We start from the raw sequence: 20,258 nt of genomic DNA on the forward strand, positions 1-20,258 counted from the left end.
CAGAACTGAAAAAGTGTGTGCGAGCAAGGAGGCCTACAAACCTGACTCAGTTACACCAGCTCTGTCAGGAGGAATTGGCCAAAATTCACCCAACTTATTGTGGGAAGCTTGTGGAAGGCTACCTGAAACGTTTGACCCAAGTTAAATAATTTAAAGGCAATGCTACCAAATACTAATTGTGTGTATGTAAACTTCTGACCCACTGGGAATGTGATGAAAGAAATAAAAGCTGAAATAAATAATTCTCTACAATTATTCTGACATTTCACATTCTTAAAATAAAGTGGTGATCCTAACTGACCTAAGACAGGGAATGTTTACTAGGATTAAATGTCAGGAATTGAGTTAACATTTTTAAATTGAGTTTAAATGAAAAACTGAGTTTAAATGTATTTGGCTAAGGTGTATGTAAATTTCCGACTTCAACTGTGTATATATATATATATATATATATACTTTTTTAAACTTTAGTTTATTTAGTAAATATTTTCTTAACTCTTTTTTCTTAAAACTTCATTTTGGGTTAAGGGCTTGTAAGTAAGCATTTCGCGGTAAGATCTACACCTGTTGTGTTCGGCACATGTGACAGAGAAAGTTATTGGGCACAAAATAATCTCAAACACAATCAAAACAAACAGGAAATGCATCCAAAAAATGTGTATAGTAAGCGTGATATGGTCATTGCCTGCTATGAATATGGGACCAAATACTTAACTTTTTACTATTTTAATACACATATAAGTGAATTTGTCACAATACTTTTGTTCCCCTAAAATGGGGGGGCTATGCACAAAAAGTTCTGTAATTGCTCACTAGTTCACCTGATGAAAATACTCTCAAATTAAAGCTGACAGTCTGCACTTTAACCTCATAGTTATTGTTTGAGTTCAAATTCATTCTTTTGGAGTATAGAGCCAAAAGAAGACAAAAGGCTTCACTGTCCATTAGTTATGGAGGGCACTGAATATGAAAACAGCTTTGCTTTTATACTTACAAGACCTTCATGCTTGATTGAGCAAGCTATTTTGTCTTGTAGTAATGTGGTGCCTGCCTGTATTATAATTAAGCTATAAGGCACGAGGGGGTTTGGTATATGGCCAATATACCACGGCTAAGGGCAGTTCTTAAGGTGTCCGCATGCTTCCCAGCCGAAACAGTTCAGAAGAGTTTGTGCATATATTACAGCAATATTTTTTTTAATGTTTTTGTTTGTTTTGGACTTCGGTAAGGGTTTTTTCGGCTGTTTGGGCACACAACATTTTTGGGGGAGGCAAGCTGTAAGTCGGTAGCCAACATTTTACACTCCTTCGTTGGTGATTGGTCATCTGTAGGGATTCTTCAATAAAGTCTTTGTTGTCATTCAACGAGCGACGACTTGTTTTCATGCACATTTTTCATTGAGAAATACTGCATGAACATCTTAGTTAGATGTACATTTGTGTGGCTAAGATCTTCTCTGCAAAAAAAAATAAAAACTTCATGACAGATTTATTGAGTTATCTTAGATTCATTCTGACTATTTTGAGGAAGTGTATACTGGCAACAGCGTTTCAAAATGGACAACACTTTTTTTTTTCAAGCAAAGGTCTTTTAAGGGAGTATGCGAGCACACGCACTCATTTTGACTAGCCGAAGCCAGCAGAACTGAAGTATGTTGAAGCATTTATTCACAACACAATGCAGAGTGCCTGGATACAGCCTTTAGCCGTGGTATATTGGCCATATACCACAAACTCTCAAGTTGCCTTACTGCTGTTATAAACTGGTTACCAATGTAATTAGAAACGTACAAATATTTTTGGGGTCATACCTGTGGTATACGGTCTGTTATACCACGGCTTTCAGCCAATCAGCATTCAGGGCTTGAACCACCCAGTTTATAATATTTAATATAGAATATAACTAGTGGATCCAATAGAATATAGCTAGTGGATCCAATATTGTTTCAGGCAACATTTCACACTGCTGATGGGCAAGCAGAAATGCCATGTGCACCAGACACTAACCAGACTGTAAACAAAAACATGTACAAGTGTTAATGAACCCACCATAATGAACCAACCCACTGTCATGCCCTGACCTTAGAGAGCCTTTTTATGTCTCTATTTTGGTTTGGTCAGGGTGTGATTTGGGTGGGCATTCTATGTTCTTTATTTCTAGGTTTTGTATTTCTTTGTTTCTGGATGAGTGTGGGTCCTAATCAGAGGCAGCTGTCTATCGTTGTCTATGATTGGGGATCATACTTAGGCAGCCCTTTTCCCTCCTTCTGTGTGAGATCTTGTTCTTTGTTTGTGTGCAGGTAGTTTGCACATCGAAGCTGTTCGGTCGTTGTATTCTTTATTGTTTTGTCCTTTCAAAGTTTCACTTCGTTATTAAATTATGTGGAACTCAAAGAACGCTGCGCCTTGGTCTCTTCCTTCCGACGACAACCGTTACACCCACCATCAAAGTCCTCAGCATTGGGATATGTGTCAAAAAGCAAAACAGCAGCTTACTTTTCATACATTATTAACGTTATCTAAATGCATTATTTGTGTATTTATTCATTCATTTGTCTTGTTAACATCTTTTCAGAGTAAAATAAATAGCATGGATGCAGCCCGGCCCGAGTGGCTGTGTGACAGTTGTTTGTGTGTGTGTGTGAGATTTGAAATTAAAAACCCGTTAAGCGTTGTGATTGGAGTGAGACAGGCGTGGTTTTGCAGACACGCGACAGGCTGCTCTTTAGATGCTGATTAAGGGACAGTGAGGCGATGATGTCGTATCTGCTCAAGTTTTACCGGCCTGCCTCTTTGAACACTGCCTCTTTGAACACTGTCGCTCTGTTATCTGCTACATGCTCTGTTCCTCCGTAACGATGTCGCTACCCTTCCCCCTCCTCTTCATGCTTATTTATTTGGTGCTCGGCAGAAACCGAGAAGATGCGGCTTGTCCGCAGAATTTGTTGTTTTCCTCGACTTTGTTGGAAAGCCCAGCATTTGGGCTCTTTCCGTCACACGTCTTGCTGAATGGAGGTTTTAATTAGAACTTTTGGCACTGTCTCCATCTTGTGTTGAAATGGCAGACAAGTGACTGGCTGGTGGTGTGGCCGGGCGGGCAAGCTGATTGGTGTGTAGTGAGGCATGGATAAATCAACTGGCAGCCTGAATGGCTCAGTGGATTCTCACTGGCATTCATTGAGACCATAGCCGTTGTGTTTTTTTTTATGGGATTCTGTCTTTAGAGAAGTCTAAAATAACAGACAAAAGACAGAATGCTTCCTTGTTTTATGAAGCATGACTTGCAGTGCTATGTACACAGAATTGATGTCCAATTTATGTTTGCAAATAAATGCAAACTTATGCATTAGCTATTTTTGTTTCTATCACTATCATACAGTTTGTTGACAAGCTGCTAAAAGGGCACCCTTTTGTCATGTTAGTCTTGACGGATGCTAAAACGCTGGTTAACCTCTAACGAGCCTCTACCCCGGATCCGGGAGCACCCCCCCCCCCCCCCCCCCCCCCCCCCACACTGATTAGCATCGCTAGCATAGCGTCAAAATTAAATAGTAGCATCTAAATATCATTAAATCACAAGTCCAAGACACCTAATGAAAGATACAGATCCTGTGAATAAAGCCACCATTTCAGATTTTTAAAATGTTTTACAGGGAAGACACAATATGTAAATCTATTAGCTAAACACGTTAGCAAAAATCAACATTTTTCTTGTCCACCATTTTCTCGCAACACCAGTAGCTATCACCAATTCGGCTAAACTAAGATATTGATAGCCACTAACCAAGAAAAAAGCTCATCAGATGACAGTCTGATAACATATTTATGGTATAGGATAGGTTTTGTTAGAAAAATGTGCATATTTCAGGTATAAATCATAGTTTGCCATTGCAGCCACCGTCACAAATCTCACCAAAGCTCCTAGAATTACTACAGACAGCAACGTGTATTACCAATTTACTCATCATAAAACATTTCTTAAAAATACACAGCACATAGCAATGGACAGACACAGATCTTGTGAATTCAGACAACATTTCAGATTTTCTAAGTGTTTTACGGCGAAAACACAATAAATCGTTATATTAGCATACCACATACGCAAACGTTACCCGAGCACTGATTCTAGCCAAAGAGAGCGATATCATATCATCGCCAAAATATATAAATTTTTTCACTAACCTTCTCAGAATTCTTCAGATGACACTCCTGTAACATCATATTACAACATACATATACAGTTTGTTCGAAAATGTGCATATTTAGCCATAAAAAAACGTGGTTATACAATGAAAATAGTAGCAAAACAAGCCTGGAAATGTCGGTCGCCATCTTTGAGTGATCTAGTTTAATCAATAGCTAATCATATACTTGACTAAAAAATACAGGGTTGACAGGAATCGAAAGACAAATTAGTTCTTAATGCAATCGCTGATTTACATTTTTTAAATTATCCTTACTTTTCAATACAGGTTGCGCCAAGCGAAGCTATACAAAACAAGATGGCGGCGTAAGCGTTTAACATTTTTCGACAGAAACACGATTTATCATCATAAATTGTTCTTACTGTGAGCTGTTCTTCCATCAGAATCTTGGGCAAAGAATCCTTTCTTGGGTCTAATCTTCTTTTGGTCGAAAGATGTCCACTTGTCCGTCGAAATGCCCACTAACGTACGACCGGGACCCCGAAATGTGCCCAGCGCGTCAAAGTGCACAACAAAGCAATGCCTCAAAATCGCACTAAAAGGATATAAATTGCTATACAACGGTTCAAATTAACTACCTTATGATGCTGTTAACACCTATAACGGGTAAAAACATGACCAGAGAAATATCACTGGCTACACTAATGCTTGGAAAAAGAGCAGGGCGGTGTCCACCGCGCGTCCGGCGCAGCTGGAAAAGAGTTCCTACCTACACGTTTTTTTGTTTTATAGTGGCTGTGATTGCGCAATCGATACCATTCAAAGCGTCATCACGTAAAGGCATCCAGGGGAAGACGTAAGCAGTGTCTGTATCCTCATAGCGTTCACAGTGGCCTTTAAACTGACTCCAGATCAGGGGCCAAAATGTGTGAAATCTGACTCCATGTCAGGGAAATTGCTGTAGAATGAGTTCTGTTCCACTCAGAGACAAAATTCCAATGCCTATAGAAACTAGAGAGTGTTTTCTATCCAATAATAGTAATAATATGCATATTGTACGAGCAAGAATTGAGTAGGAAGCCGTTTAATCTGTAATGCAAATTATGCTAATGAGAAAACAGCACCCCCTGTAGTCGCAAGAAGTTTTAAGCTCTTGTCTTGACCGATGCTAGAGTAAAACGCTGGTTAAGCTCTTGTCTTGACGGATGCTACAGTAAAACGCTGGTTAAGCTCTTGTCTTGACTGATGCTACAGTAAAACGCTGGTTAAGCTCTTGTCTTGACGGATGCTACAGTAAAATGCTGGTTAAGCTCTTGTCTTGACGGATGCTAAAACGCTGGTTAAGCTCTTGTCTTGACGGATGCTAAAACGCTGGTTAAGCTCTTGTCTTAACGGATGCTACAGTAGAACGCTGGTTAAGCTCTTGTCTTGACGGATGCTAAAACACTGGTTAAGCTCTTGTCTTAACGGATGCTACAGTAGAACGCTGGTTAAACTCTTGTCTTGACGGATGCTACAGTAAAACGCTGGTTAAGCTCTTGTCTTGACGGATGCTAAAACACTGGTTAAGCTCTTGTCTTAACGGATGCTACAGTAGAACGCTGGTTAAACTCTTGTCTTGACGGATGCTACAGTAAAACGCTGGTTAAGCTCTTGTCTTGATGGATGCTACAGTAAATCGCTGGTTAAGCTCTTGTCTTGACGGATGCTAAAACACTGGTTAAGCTCTTGTCTTGACGGATGCTACAGTAGAACGCTGGTTAAGCTCTTGTCTTGACGAATGCTACAGTAAAACGCTGGTTAAGCTCTTGTCTTGACGGATGCTAAAACACTGGTTAAGCTCTTGTCTTGACGGATGCTACAGTAGAACGCTGGTTAAGCTCTTGTCTTGACGGATGCTACAGTAAAATGCTGGTTAAGCTCTTGTCTTGACGGATGCTACAGTAAAACGCTGGTTAAGCTCTTGTCTTGACGGATGCTACAGTAAAACGCTGGTTAAGCTCTTGTCTTGACGGAGGCTACAGTAGAACGCTGGTTAAGCTCTTGTCTTGACGGATGCTACAGTAGAACGCTGGTTAAGCTCTTTTTGGCTGCTGCTCCTTGCTGTAGCTTAGCGGTCACCAAATGATCGATCGCGCTCGATTGGTCGCTCTTCAAGGCGTTCCTAGTCAATCACCAAACATTTCTGTAGAAAAGCCAACTATAAAGGATGTGAAAGGCTTGCTTTCCTTATTTTTTGTTTTATGTTGTGCTGTTGGTGGTAGGTGCTCTTGATTCAGAAGCCTTGCGCACCGGGCAAGCAAAGTGTTCCCATTTGAACCATTTAATTTTTATGAAAAGAGAAACTCTGCCTACCCGGCGGACTGGGAGATCTGTAGCTAAATAGAGTATGCCTGCTGCGCTGGCCAATCGGATATGTCAAACCACCTACAGAGACTCCATGACCCTGGCCACAGAAAATGTTAATACTAGTCTACGTAAGATTTACAAACTTTTAAAACGTGCTACTTCCGCTCGCGCTGCATCTGCAATGAATGACAAGACGAGTATATCGATAGCCCTGCGTTTTTATTATTATTAGCAGCACGTCGTGTCTACTTTAATATCGAGGAATATTTCACTTTCTCTGGTCATGCCGTGTTCAAAACGACTGGGAACTCAAGATCCGACTGGGAAAAATTGTTTTGAGCGGTTATCCAACTCGGAATTCCAATTCGAGTTGGAAAACTCTGGCAACTGTTTAGACCTCCAACTTTCGAACCTGAAAAGTCACTGATGTCATGACTTGACCTTGTTTTTTCCCGAGTTCCCAGTTGTCTCGAAAGCATCATGATCATCAGATGCAGGGAGCATCAGTCCAGTAAAATAAAAAATAAAATGATTTGCAAATGTTTTCAATTTATGCTCAGCTGTGCCTCGCAAGTGATCACCAACTGATCTATAGCTCAAGTTTTGAAATATAATATGGTCTGAGAAGAACAATATTGGCAGGCCAGGCATATAGCCAATATGCTGTGATAATGTATTAGGCCTACTGTACAAACCTCATTCCTACAGAACTGTTTTTATTAGGTTCATGTTTAAAAAAAAATCTGAGTGGTAGATCTCTGCTTGCTTTTTGATTGCGAAAGTGGTCTTGACTTGGAAATGGTTGGTGACCACTGCTGTAGCTAATGCAGACCACATGTTCCGTTGCATCTGGGTAAGCACACCTGTTCAAACTATAGATGACCCTGCACCGTACAGCAGAGTCAGTCCTGGTATACTGTAGGTATAGCACGACAGACTAAAGGCAAAGGAGTTGACAGGGGAGGATCGCAGTATATGGGGACTGGGGAACAGGGTATGATTTGAAGTCATTGTAATCCTCCTTAAAATTATGTGGGTTTGTGCCTGGCTGTGTGTCAAACTGATTCTGCAATTGTAGGGGAGGTGTGTGTGTGTGTGTGTGTGTGTGTGTGTGTGTGTGTGTGTGTGTGTGTGTGTGTGTGTGTGTGTGTGTGTGTGTGTGTGTGTGTGTGTGTGTGTGTGTGTGTGTGTGTGTGTGTGTGTGTGTGCGCACTCTCTATCTGGGCTGGTAGTCAGTGCTGTGTAATTACCTGGAAGGTTGCCACTGAGAGGAGTAAAGCCGTGTCTTATGCAACATGGAGTCACATACATTACAGGCCATCTGGGTTTTAGTAACTACCACTAAGACGGATTGTGTTACCACTAACTCCAATTGTGTTGATGAAAGAGAGGTAATGACAGAGAAGCAACAGAGAGAAAATGGAGATGGATGGAAAAGACGCTACTAGGAAATATGTGTCAAGATCCTTCATCGCTTGTACCGCGGTCTCTGTCGGTGCTAACCCGTTAGCCACCATGCTAACGCCTAGCTTGCCTCTCCTCCATTGTGGCCCACCTTCTGAGTGGGCGTGCTTACGGCACACGAGCTCTCCTGCATGCGCATGAGCCTGTGTGCTGTGCATGCGTGCCGTGGTGCCTGCCTCTCGCCATTTTAATTGTTACGTCTCCTCACCCTTAATATGAGCAAAAAGGGAGGCCTCGGCAGCGCCTGGGACTTCAAAGGCTACCTCCCCCAGTCTTACAAGTTGCCCGTCTCTTTGGAAGAGTAGGCTCCAGAGAGCGGGGGGGTTTGAGAGGCGGCGCCGAGTCTCGGCTGGAATGAGTTTGATTGGTTAATTGTAGCCCCCAGTGGACACAGCTGCACATCACAGAGAGGACTAGCAGAGTGGGGAGCACTGGGTGAGAGTCTACAGCTCTGGCTCATCATGGGAATGAATGGAGACTGCAAAGACTCCCGCCATCTCATTCTCCCTTTCTGTAGTTGCTACCTTACCCAGCATTCTGACCGTGCTGTCTTTTTTCCCTGGCTCTCCGTATCTTGCTTCATGATGGGGGAAATGAATGGACGTTGCAAAGACTACCTTCGTTCTTCTCTTTCTCCCTCTGCTGTCAAGCTTTCTCTACCTGTCATTCCATAACTTACCATCTCCTTCTCCCAGCTCATGTATCTCTTAATTTGTTGAATAGTAGTGATGTTCTTTATGTTTCTCCCTGTGTCTGCAGTTTAATACCGCGCATCGAGTGAGCGAATGTATTCACTTCGTCTACCGTTCAACTCCATAGGGATAGGCCGTGTACAGTAGGTCACGTGCTGGAACATTCTAATGATCGTATATCAGCGTGTCGTAAAGCTGTTGCATGTTTTCACTACATTTAATGAACCTACTGACCACATGGAATCTGGGCGTGAACTAAACACAACGCAGAATCAAAGGAATTCACAGATAGACGCACACAAATTCACATATACAGTCTTTGTCTACTGTTTACTACTGCCCCTACTAACAAACACCACTACTGTAGTGGTGATCAAAACAGAATCTCCACGGCGGCTTTGAACTGTCCCCCCCCCCCCCCCCCCCCCCCCACCATCTCATCAAACAGAAATCAATAGATGAAACTTTGGACCGCATGTATCAGCTTTTCTTTTCTTCACCCGCTCCTCTCTGACGGGTTTAGTACACTATGCCACTAGAGTAAAGCACGGTTAAAAGGAAGGATGGTGCTGGAGATGACACCGTCAAGGAAGGGCCCCGGCTGAGAAGAATCAATGGGAGGGAACACTTCCACACACGGAAAGGGCACACAGGGAGGGAGAAAGGGGGGGGGGGTGTTTTTGGGGCCGGAAATTAGGGATTTGTTTTACCCAGAGAGAGAGGAGAGTAGAAAAAAAAACCACTTCAGAACATTTTTGAAAACAAATAGTTATTTGGTGAAGTTGAGTTGTGCGGTTAAGGTTTGTTTTATCCAACTGTGCAGAAGCGCATGTAGTTGTCTTTCTGGTCTCTTTTTTTTGTTGTGTTGGTGCACAGAAGGACTAGCTTACTCATGGCATGTCCAGGACAGACTCAGTGGGCATGAATTCCATAGAGGAGGTAGGGGATTGGGTTGTGAAATGTACTACAGTAAGAATGCCATAAACAGTATTCAGACTTTAATTTGGTATCCAGTAGTAGTATTAAGTTGTGCTGGCAGGTGAAGGTCATTGTGACTGACACAGTTGGCACCACAGTGACGTGCACTCAGAATACTATTCTCCAACACTGCGAAGAATGCCTCTTCTGAAAAGGACTGCATTCTCATTTTCCAGTTTTTATTGTCGGGCTTCCTGTTTTGAAAGCCATTAAGGAGCAAATTTCCTCACAGCATGAGGCGAGATAAAAAGCCCTGGTCTTTTGAAACGTGTCCAAACGCAAAACGTGAAGAAGACAGAATGATAGCTATCTGTAAACATCCCCGCGATGGGGTCGAAGGAAAGGGGGCGATTGTGGAAAACGATGCATTCATTTGAGGCACATTTTAGATGCGATGAAGACTGATGAAAGATGTGCCGGTGTTTTGTTCCATCACAGCTGTAGTATTACGCTATTCACACACACAAGTATCCCAGGGCAAGCTCACATGACTACTGTATGTAGGCCCCTCCCAAATTGCTTTGTGACATCTGCATTCAGGCGTTTTTGCTGTCAGATTTCAGATGGGTGGTATTTATTAGGGCTGGGAATTGATTCTCACGATTCTACAATTCCTTCAGAAAGTGTTCACACCCCTTTTATCCCATTTTGTTGTGTTACAAAGTGGGATCGAAGTGGATTTAATTGTCGTTGTTTGATGTCAAAGTGGAATACATTTTTTAACATTAGTAAAAATAACACTAAAACACCACCTTGCCAAAAGTATCTGGACACCCCTTCAAATGAGTGGATTTGGATATTTCAGCCACACCCTTTGCTGACAGGTGTATAAAATTGAGCGCACAGCCATGCAATCTCCATAGACAAACATTGGCAGGAGAATGGCCCGTACTGAAGAGCTCGGTGACTTTCAATGTGGCACCTTCATAGGATGCCCCGGTCAACTGTAAGTGCTGTTATTGTGAAGTGGGAAATGTCTAGTAGCAACAACGGCTCAGACCCGAAATGGTAGGTCACACAAGCTCACAGAACAGGACCGCCAAGTGCTGAAGCGCGGAGTGCGTAAAAATCGCCTGTCCTCAGTTGCATCACAGAGTTCCAAACTGTCTCTGGATGCAACGTCAGCAGAATAACTGTTCGTCGGGAGGTTCATGAAATTAGTTTCCATGGGCAAGCAGCTGCACACAAGCCTAAGATCACAATGCAATGCCAAGTGTTGGCTGGAGTGGTGTATATCTTACCGCCATTGGACTCTGGAGCAGTGGAAACGCGTTCTCTGGAGTGATGAATCATTCTTCACCATCTGTCAGGCCGACGGACGAATCTGTGTTTGGTGGATGCCAGGAGAACGCTACCTGCCCCAATGCATAGTGCATAACTGTAAAGATTGGTGGAGGATGAATAATGGTCTGGGGCTGTTTTTCAGGCTAGACCCCTTAGTTCCAGCGAAGGGAAATATTAATGCTATTTGAGACTTACCCAGAAAGACTCACAGGTGATTCTGTGGGTGGCAGGTAGCCTAGTGGTTAGAGCGTTAGACTAGTAACCTTATTCAGGAGCGGAACAACAGATTTTTTCCTTAGCTCAGGGATTTGATCTAGAAACCTTTCAGTTACTAGTCTAACGCTCTAACTACTAGGCTACCTGCCGCCCACAGAATCACCTGTGAGTCTTTCTGGGTAAATCTCACATTGCTTTCCACACCAAAATTGTGCAACATTTACTCATTATTCTACAAAATAAAATATTCAAGATCTGTCAAATTCATTGTTGATCATTGCAGGACAACCATTTTCATGTCTTGCCATAGATTTACAAGCAGATTTAAGTCAAAACTGTTACTCGGCCACTCAAGAACATTCACTGTCTTCTTGATAAGCAACTCCAGTGTAGATTTGGCCTTGTGTTTTAGGTTATTGTCCTGCAGAAAGGTGAATTTATCTCGCAGAAAGGTGAATTCATCGCCCAGTGTCTGGTGGAAGCAGACTGTGCCATGTTTTTCTCTATGATTTTTCCTGTGTTTAGCTCTATTCCGTTTCTTTTTATCCTGAAAAACTCCTCAGTCCTTATTACAAACATACCCATAACATGATACAGCCACCACTATGCTTGAAAATATGGAGAGTGGTACTCAGTAATGTGTTGTATTGTATTTGCCGGTAAGATACAGTGCATTCGGAAAGTATTCAAGCCCCTTGACTTTTTGCACATTTTGTTACTTTACAGCCTTATTCTAAAACAGATTTTTAAAAATTATAATCTCATCAATCAACACACAATACTCCATAAAGACAACGTGAAACACGTTTTCTTTTAGATTTTTTGCGAATGTATTAAAAATTAAAATAAATACCTTATTTATATAAGTATTCAGACGATTTACAATGAGACTCGAAATTGAGCTCAGGTACAACCTGTTCCCATGAATCATCCTTGGGATGTTTCTACAACTTGATTGGAGACCACCTGTGGTAAATTCAATTGATTGAACATGATTTGGAAAGGCACACACCTGTCTCTATAAGGTCTCACAGTTGACAGCGCTTGTCAGAGCAAAAACCAAGTCATGAGCTCGAAGGATTTGACCATTGAGCCACTCTACCATAAAGGCCTGATTGATGGAGTACTGCAGAGATGGTTGTCCTTCTGGAGGAACTCTGCAGCTCTGTCAGGGTGACCATCGGGTTCTTGGTCACCTCCCTGACCAAGCCCCTTCTTTAGGGGGCTTGGGTATTGTGTGTTAGGGTATTGTGTGTAGATTGATGATATATATATATATTTTTATATATATTTTTTAATACATTTTAGAATAAAGCTGTAACGTAACAAAATGTGGAAAAAGTAAAGTGGTCTGAATACTTTCCAAATGCACTGTAACACTTTGTATTCAGGAGAAAAAGTTAATTACGTTGCCACATTTTTAGCAGTATTACTTTAGTGCCTTGTTCAAAACAGGATGCATGTTGAATATTTGTATTCTGTACAGACATCCTTCTTTTCACTCTGTCAATTAGGTTAGCATTGTGGAGTAACTACAATGATGTTGAGCCATCCTCAGTTTTCTCCTATCACAGCCAAAAGACTGTAACTGTTTTATAGTCACCATTGGCCTCGTGGTGAAATCCCAGAGCGGTTTCATGAAGGATGCCTGTATCTGAAACACAACAAAATGTGGAAAAAGTCAAGGGGTGTGAATTTGAGTTTTGATCAGTCATGGAAGTAAAAGTGATGAAAACTTGTTGGCTCACTATTTAAAAAGTTGAAAGAAAATTTCCGCAATTGTGCCACAGGTACAGCTGACTAGCGTTAGCTTATGGTACTTTACTTGGAGTCAAAGTATCGATATAATATCATCCAAAATAATATGGTGAAATGGATCTGAATCCCCAAAAAATCCCACCATCACTGGTATTCATACATTTCTACATTTCCCGTTGCCCTGTTGATCAATTGTTAAATCACCGGTCATAAAAGTAAGTAATCATACCATGCTTTTTCTAGTTTGATAACTCAGTAATACAGTATGGCGTAGCCTGGCACACAGTACTGCCTCTAAACCTGACTGTTAGTCCGACCCCGTTTCACCTCAAGGATAGATGATCAGTGTGGCCTGCCAAGCGGGGTCTTACCCTGATGATGTACATTAGGCCAATCATTAGAGCACCGGAGGTCAGCTCACCTGCTGACCCCGGCCTGGTTGAAGAATAGCTTTAAACTTTTTCTCTTTTTCTACACCTCCATTGTTTACATTCTCAGCCGAGTTGTTTAGTCTAGTTGTCTGTCAGTTGTCTTTTTTTGGTTTGCTGACGTCTGCTTCTGTTTGCCCTTCTCCTCAGAGTTATGCCTCTATTCCCCTCAGTCAGCCAGTCTGGCTGCGTGCAGTGCAGCAGTTTGGTGCTGCTGCAGCTCCTACTCCCCGTGCTGCCCCCGAGCCTGGCCAGCCTGTGCCTCTTAATAAAACCGACAGGCTGTAATTGGACTTAATTGCACCCTTCGGGCGTCGTCAAATGGAGTGTTGCTAAACAAACTGCAGGGTCTGCAGGCAGGCCAGCACTGATGTCTATGGAGGCATACAGTACATAGACCTACATGTGAGGGGTAATTTAATAGTGGGAATGCAAGGTGGGTGTGTACGGTATGCGTGAGTATCCGCAAAAGGGTGTGTGCATGTGTGTGTGCTGTATTTGTGTGCACGCTGAGATTGGAGGCTATAGCAACGCGTTCCTCCCGCACAACGAGCCAAGAAAACAAGAGAGCACAAGCCTGAGAATCTCATTCAGCCAGGCAGCGTCACCTGACTGAACCTATGTGTGTGCCACCGTTAAATAGTGTGTGACAGTAAAACTGAGAGTTTCTATGCATTTGTGGAAGTGTCTACAACTCCAGGTGTCAAAATGCCTTTTAAATCCCTGCTAATAGAAAAAACAAAAACCACCCCCCCCCCCCCACCCGCAGTAGGCCCCGCGTTTCAGGGTAAAAACCTGAAGCACCGCTGCCTGGTGCGGCAGCCATTTTGGAGTTGGTCTTCCCAGTGGCACTGGCTCCTCCTTCGTGAATAGGGCGCCCCCCTCCCAGGACGGTGAGACGTTGGTGGGCATTCTCCACAAGTACCTCTGTGGGGCCACTGAACACAATCGATTGAGGGCTCCTGACGCAATTCAATCATTGAAATGGCAAGGCCAGGCATGTGTGAATGGCGCCGCTGACCCCGAAACCTGCGGCCAGAAAGGAAAGAGAGAGATAATCACATTGAGCTGAGCGCAGGGCTGCTGTAGTCGCACGTCAACTGGGCTCGCTTTTCTGGGCATTTGTTCCTCTTCACCACCTCCTCAGTTATTCCCCCCACATTGCAGCCAAATGGATTTGTGTTGTTGTTTTTCAAATGCCCATGTGTTAGAAGAGATAGGTTTACTGCGTGTCATTAAAAGACTGTGTATGTAGGATCTTGATTTTGATAAAAGGAATTATAATTTTTACGATAATGCAAACAAGTGGCGCTTCATGTGGAGCTTTTGAGACCTATTGGCCTTGTATAGTGTGTGAGCATGTGCCTGTTTAAATGTGACACACTGTTTAGAGAAGGCCGTGAGTTGTGTGGTAATGCGGTGGGTCAGACAGAGCCCATAAAGTCTAGCAGAGATTCATTACAGAGGCCTTCTGCTGCCCTGGGATGACTAGGAGACTCTTCTCCGGCTCCACTCTCCCCTGTAGGAGAAGAAACACAGCACATAATTAAGATGTATACAGCCAGGCTGGTGCTGAATACATAGAATAAGACCAGACTACTCTCCCTCAAGCAGAGCCTGTGGTTAGTGTTGGACTACTGCGAATACGAGACGTGTGTGTGTCTGTCTGCCGTCTCACAGCAGTCTGAGCAGCATGCTATTACAGGGTGCCAAGCAGAACCATAGCCTCTCTGTGTGAAGGGGTCACTGGGAACCAAGTGGTGTGTATGCTGATATAGGTGTGTGTGTGTGTGTGTGTGTGTGTGTGTGTGTGTGTGTGTGTGTGTGTGTGTGTGTGTGTGTGTGTGTGTGTGTGTGTGTGTGTGTGTGTGTGTGTGTGTGTGTGTGTGTGTGTGTGTGTGTGTGTGTGTGACCCAAAGCATTCCCTCTGTCCCATCTCTCCATACACACCCCTCAGTAATGTAGGACCACTCTTAGACGGCAATAGTGTGTGTCTGAGGGGACGCATCCTCCTGCACCCCGGCATCAGGCCCAACACACGCCTCAGTCGTTTCAGTGCTTTGTCACCCTCTAATGATAACTATCCATCAATGAGGGGGGCGGTGCCGGGAAAATGAAGATGGATTGAATTACCAATGTTAAATGAGATGGTTGGGGCGTTGTGGGGAACCCGTAATTACACTGTCAGGAGTACTGAACCCCTTCTACCACAGGGTAACCTTAACACATTTGCTCCAGTGTTAATTACAAGGTATTTTATACAGACAGATTCACCTCGTGTAGTTCCTAATAGCAAGTGACTGGTGCAGTCGTTTAGGAGGTATTAGCTGGTTGTGTGTGTGTGTGTGTGGGGGGGGGGGGGGGGGGGTATGTCTGTCTGTGTCCGTATGTGGTAAGATGGAGAGAGTGAAAAGGTGGGAGAGATGTTATTTTTTTCCTTCTAAAACCTTATGACACACACAAGCTACCAAAGTCTAGGGGAAACACTAAATTGACCAAACCATATTGGGGACTCATGCCATTTTCTCTACCACCACCCCACAGCTGCATGTAGACAGGCAGCCCGATTCTGATCTTTCTTTTCACTCATTTGTCTTTTAACCAATCAGATCAGCTCTGAAAAAGATCTGATGTGAAAAGACCAATTACTTGGGGGAAAAAATCAGAATTGGGCGTTCTGTCTAAACGCAGCCTTGTGCACGTACTCATGGCAGTGGATGATGTTTATCTGAAAGAGAGCTTTGTACACCATGGGGTATCTATGAAGAGCATATGATGGTTCAGGAATCATGGGAAAGCAGTGTAAGACCAACCAGCATAAACAAACAAATAAATAAACAAACAAACAAGCAGACATGGTTAGATTAACACAGCCTTTTTTTCAACTGTGTGGGAAATGGAAATTGGGCTGAAGTGTTTGTAATTAAATAAGTTGTGGAAACTCCGGGAAATGGCTTAATTTCATATTGAGACACATGACTCTGGGATCTTAGCGAACCAATTAACCCTAGTGCAACTCATTAAAGCGCTGCTTTCAAGGCCAGGAGCAGCGACTTATCTGCCAACACGGGACATGAAAGTGCACATTTCTAAATCCCAAACTCTAAAAGTAATTGGAAAGGTAGATACGAAGGGTGTAATCAAGTGACACGGCCAAACTTTAATGGACTGAAAATAGAAGTGATTATAAAGAGTAGCGACTCTAAGATTGCTCGCTAGTTTTCGACGAAAATAAGCAAGTCTGTCGAGCGTTTAACTAAAATAAGCACGTCTGTCGACTGTTTAACTAAAATAAGCACGTCTGTCGAGCGTTTAACTAAAATAAGCACGTCTGTCGAGCGTTTAACTAAAATAAGCACGTCTGTCGACTGTTTAACCTGTCTAGGATCAGCGTGGCGCTAGCGGCACCCCCCCCCCCCCCCACTGAAAAACCAGTGCCGCGAAATTCAAAAAAAATATATTTTTAAAATATTTAACTTTCACACATTAAAGTCCAATACAGCTAATGAAAGACACAGATCTTGTGAATCCAGTCAACATTTCCGATTTTTAAAATGTTTTACAGGGAAGACACAATATGTAAAGATGTACATCTATTACCTAAAAACACATTAGCATAATCCACCATCTTTTATTTGTCCACCAACACCAGTAGCCATCACCAATTCGGCTAAACTAAGATATTTATAGCCCCTAACCAACAAAAAAACTCATTAGATGACAGTCTGATAACATATTTATGGTATGGGATAGGTTTTGTTAGAAAAAAGTGCATATTTCAGGTAGATGGCATAGTTTACAATTGCACCCACCATCACAAATGGACTAGAATAATTACAATGAGCAACGTGTTTACCTAACTACTAATCATCAAACATTTCGTAAAAATACACAGCATACACGAATCGAAAGACACAGATCCTGTGAATACAGACAATATTTCAGATTTTCTAAGTGTCTTACAGCGAAAACACAATAAATCGTTATATTAGCTTAGCACATAGCAATTAGCAGCCCAGCATTGATTCTAGCCAAAGTGAGCGATAAAAGTCAACATCGCCAAAAGATATTAATTTTTTCACTAACCTTCTCAGAATTCTTCCGATGACACTCCTGTAACATCACATTACAACATGCATATACAGTTTGATCGAAAATGTTTATATTTAGCCACCAAAATCATGGTTAGACAATGTGAAATGTAACTCAGCTGGTCAGAATTTGTCCTTGCGCCACTTAGACAGTGATCTACTCTTATACATAAATACTCATAAACGTGACTAAAAAATATAGGGTGGACAGGGATTGATAGACAATTTAATTCTTAATACAATTGCGTTATTACATTTTTTAATTTATCCTTACTTTTCAATACAGTTTGCGCCAAGCGAAGCTACGTCAAAAAACATGGCGTCCTAAGCCACTAAAATGTTTCGACAGAAACACGATTTATCATAATAAAAATGTCCTACCTTGAGCTGTTCTTCCATCAGTATCTTGGGCAAAGGATCCTTTCTTGGGAGAAATCGTCTTTTGGTGGAAAGCTGTCCTCTTGCCATGTGGAAATGTCAACTGCGTTCGGGATGAACTGAAAAGCGTGCCCAACTTTTCACATCGTTGCAAAAATAAATGTCCCAAAATCGCACTAAACGGATATAAATTGCTATAAAACGCTTTAAATTAACTACTTTATGATGTTTGTAACTCCTATAACGAGTGAAAAGATGACCGGAGAAATATAACAGGCTAAACTAACGCTTGGAACAGGAGAGGGTCGGTGTCTTCCACGCGCGTTACGCAGCAAGAAAAGACTTGCTAGCTAAAGGTTTTTTTCATTTGTAGGGCCTGTGAACGAGCAATCGACCCCGTTGGAATCGTCATCACGTAAAGGCATCCAGGGGAAGACGTAAGAAGTGTCCGTATAGTCATAGTAACGACAGTGCCCTTTTAACTGACTTCAGAAAAGTGGCCAACATTTCTCAAATCTGACTCCATGTCAGGGAAATTGCTGTAGAATGGGCTCTGTTCCACTTAGAGACAAAATTTCAACTCCTATAGAAACTATAGACTGTTTTCTATCCAATAATAATAATAATATGCATATTGTACGATCAAGGATTTTGTGGGAAGCCGTTTAAAAAATTAGCCACATTAGCATAAATAGTCTAAACAGCGCCCCCATCCCCAACAGGTTAACTAAAATAAGCACGTCTGTCGAGCGTTTAACTAAAATAAGCACGTCTGTCGACTGTTTAACTAAAAGAAGCACGTCTGTCGAGCGTTTAACTAAAATAAGCACGTCTGTCGAGCGTTTAACTAAAATAAGCACGTCTGTCGAGCGTTTAACTAAAATAAGCATGTCTGTCGACTGTTTAACTAAAATAAGCACGTCTGTCGAGCGTTTAACTAAAATAAGCACGTCTGTCGAGCGTTTAACTAAAATAAGCACGTCTGTCGACTGTTTAACTAAAATAAGCACGTCTGTCGAGCGTTTAACTAAAATAAGCACGTCTGTCGAGCGTTTAACTAAAATAAGCACGTCTGTCGACTGTTTAACTAAAATAAGCACGTCTGTCGAGCGTTTAACTAAAATAAGCACGTCTGTCGAGCGTTTAACTAAAATAAGCACGTCTGTCGAGCGTTTAACTAAAATAAGCATGTCTGTCGACTGTTTAACTAAAATAAGCACGTCTGTCGAGCGTTTAACTAAAATAAGCACGTCTGTCGAGCGTTTAACTAAAATAAGCACGTCTGTCGAGCGTTTAACTAAAATAAGCATGTCTGTCGAGCGTTTAACTAAAATAAGCACGTCTGTCGACTGTTTAACTAAAATAAGCACGTCTGTCGAGCGTTTAACTAAAATAAGCACGTCTGTCGAGCGTTTAACTAAAATAAGCACGTCTGTCGAGCGTTTAACTAAAATAAGCACGTCTGTCGAGCGTTTAACTAAAATAAGCACGTCTGTCGACTGTTTAACTAAAATAAGCACGTCTGTCGACTGTTTAACTAAAATCAGCACGTCTGTCGACTGTTTAACTAAAATAAGCACGTCTGTCGAGCGTTTAACTAAAATAAGCATGTCTGTCGAGCGTTTAACTAAAATAAGCACGTCTGTTGAGCGTTTAACTAAAATAAGCACGTCTGTCGAGCGTTTAACTAAAATAAGCACGTCTGTCGACTGTTTAACTAAAATAAGCACGTCTGTCGAGCGTTTAACTAAAATAAGCACGTCTGTGGAGCGTTTAACTAAAATAAGCACGTCTGTCGAGCGTTTAACTAAAATAAGCACGTCTGTCGAGCGTTTAACTAAAATAAGCACGTCTGTCGAGCGTTTAATTAAAATAAGCACGTCTGTCGAGCGTTTAACTAAAATAAGCACGTCTGTCGACTGTTTAACTAAAATAAGCACGTCTGTCGAGCGATTAACTAAAATAAGCACGTCTGTCGAGCGTTTAACTAAAATAAGCACGTCTGTCGAGCGTTTAACTAAAATAAGCACGTCTGTCGAGCGTTTAACTAAAATAAGCACTCTGTCGAGCGTTTAACTAAAATAAGCATGTCTGTCGACTGTTTAACTAAAATAAGCACGTCTGTCGAGCGTTTAACTAAAATAAGCACGTCTGTCGAGCGTTTAACTAAAATAAGCACGTCTGTCGAGCGTTTAACTAAAATAAGCACGTCTGTCGAGCGTTTAACTAAAATAAGCATGTCTGTCGAGCGTTTAACTAAAATAAGCACGTCTGTCGAGCGTTTAACTAAAATAAGCATGTCTGTCGAGTGTTTAACTAAAATAAGCACGTCTGTCGAGCGTTTAACTAAAATAAGCACGTCTGTCGAGCGTTTAACTAAAATAAGCATGTCTGTCGAGCGTTTAACTAAAATAAGCACTTCTGTCGAGCGTTTAACTAAAATAAGCATGTCTGTCGAGCGTTTAACTAAAATAAG

General features: G+C 42.1%; 1 protein-coding gene across 23 annotated transcripts in view; it reads left to right on the forward strand.

Annotated features, from left to right (window-relative positions):
- Positions 1–20,258, forward strand: part of LOC129838268 (transcription factor 7-like 2) — a 114,411-nt gene that overhangs the window by 52,839 nt on the left and 41,314 nt on the right. The gene's annotated exons all lie outside the window — the stretch shown is intronic.

Source organism: Salvelinus fontinalis, chromosome 1 (genome assembly GCF_029448725.1).
Source record: "Salvelinus fontinalis isolate EN_2023a chromosome 1, ASM2944872v1, whole genome shotgun sequence".
NCBI lineage: Eukaryota > Metazoa > Chordata > Actinopteri > Salmoniformes > Salmonidae > Salvelinus > Salvelinus fontinalis.